The 342-nt window shown below is 35.1% G+C and overlaps 1 non-coding gene across 1 annotated transcript; it reads right to left on the reverse strand.

Moving 5' to 3' along the window:
• TRNAG-GCC (transfer RNA glycine (anticodon GCC)) lies at positions 1–71 on the reverse strand. Its single transcript has one exon. It is a non-coding gene; the product is annotated as a tRNA-Gly (tRNA).
• Positions 72–342: the final 271 nt, after the last annotated feature.

Below are 342 nucleotides of genomic sequence, written 5' to 3' on the forward strand. Positions count from 1 at the left end.
TGCACCAGCCGGGAATCGAACCCGGGTCTGTACCGTGGCAGGGTACTATTCTACCACTAGACCACTGGTGCTGTTATCTATTCTTATGGAGGCGTCATCTATTACCTAATGCCTCCAATTTATGCGAGACACACTCTTCTTTTTAGTAGTAAAGTATGTTCCATGAGAAATAACACTTTTCATGTTTAAATATAACTTTAAACTTTTTATTTGACTTTTAAAACATGATTTTGTAGCCATAGAAAAGACACAAATGTGTTAAAGATTACAAATTTCAAGAATCTTTTTTTTTTTTCTTAAACTCTATGCCTAGTTGTACGCCTTTCACAAAAGATGAAATGG

The sequence above is a fragment of the Lycium barbarum genome, chromosome 8 (assembly GCF_019175385.1).
Source record: "Lycium barbarum isolate Lr01 chromosome 8, ASM1917538v2, whole genome shotgun sequence".
Classification (NCBI taxonomy): Eukaryota; Viridiplantae; Streptophyta; class Magnoliopsida; order Solanales; family Solanaceae; genus Lycium; species Lycium barbarum.